Consider the following 1,331-nt stretch of genomic DNA (forward strand, 5'->3'; position numbering starts at 1 on the left):
AACTGGAAGGATGGATGGTAGCCATTGACAACGGTGATCTACCTACACACAGCTTGCCATAGGAGGACGTGCATGCGTGAATCAGAAGACAGAGGAAAGCAGAGATTCTGAAGACAAAGCATCTCCAAAACTCCAACATATTCTCCATTACTGCATAACAAGTAACCTTTAATCCATGCTCTCTTGTTTATTCGCAATTCAACTGATAAATATAATTGACTTCCTGACTAAGAATTGCAAGATAACCATAGATTGCTTCAAACCAACAATCTCCGTGGGATTCGACCCTTACTCACGTAAGGTATTACTTGGACGACCCAGTGCACTTGCTGGTTAGTGGTACGAGTGTGAAAAGTGTGATTCATAATTCGTGCACCAAGTTTTTGGTGCCGTTGCTGGGGATTGTTTGAGTTTGAGCAACAGACGGTGAATCTTGTTGCTTAGATTAGGAAATTTTTCTCTTTTGGGTCAGAGTCTTTTCTTTTTCTTTTCAAAAATTTTTCAAAAATATTATTTTTCTTGTTTTCAAAAATTTTTATTCTTAGTTGTTAAAAAAAAATATATCCTTCTTCAAAACAAGTGTTACATTTATTGCCCAATTGGCTAGAGTGTTGGTTTATGTTCTTGATGATTGGGCACCAGTTTTATTAAAAATCTTTTTCAAAAATAATTTTCCCTTGATTAAATCTTGTGCCAAACTTTAAGTTTGGTGTTTTCTTGTTGATTTTTTCTTTGGTTTTCGAAAATTTTTTTTTGATTTTCTAAAAATTTTAAGTTTGGTGTTCCTTATTCATGTTCTTGTGTTCTTGTGAATCTTCAAAGTGTTCTTGAGTTTTTCCTTTTGTCTTGATCTTAAAATTTTTAAGTTTGGTGTTCCTTGGTGTTTTCCCTCCAAAATTTTCAAAAACAAGGAGTATTAGATCTAAAAATTTTAAATCTTGTGCTATCTTATTGTTTTTCTCTTTCCCCACTAAATTCCAAAATATCTTTTCTCTCTAATTTTAAAACAAATTTTCGAAAATTATTTTTAAAAAAAAAATCAGATATTTTTTCAAAATTTAAAATCTTTTCCAAATCATATCTTTTTCAAAACTTCCTTACCACTTTTTCTCCCCTCATTTTTTCGAAAATCTTCACCTATTTTTATTTATTTTATTTTAATTTATTGTATTCTTGAAATAATTAAAATAAATAAATAAATAAATATAAATATTTTCTCTACATCATCTCCCTTTCTCCATCATGGATCTAAGTGGAAATGAACAGTCCAGAAGGACTCTGAGGTCATATGCTAACCCCTCTACTGCTTCATATGGGAGTAGTATCTGCAT

Source organism: Arachis ipaensis, chromosome B01 (assembly GCF_000816755.2).
Source record: "Arachis ipaensis cultivar K30076 chromosome B01, Araip1.1, whole genome shotgun sequence".
Lineage (NCBI taxonomy): Eukaryota > Viridiplantae > Streptophyta > Magnoliopsida > Fabales > Fabaceae > Arachis > Arachis ipaensis.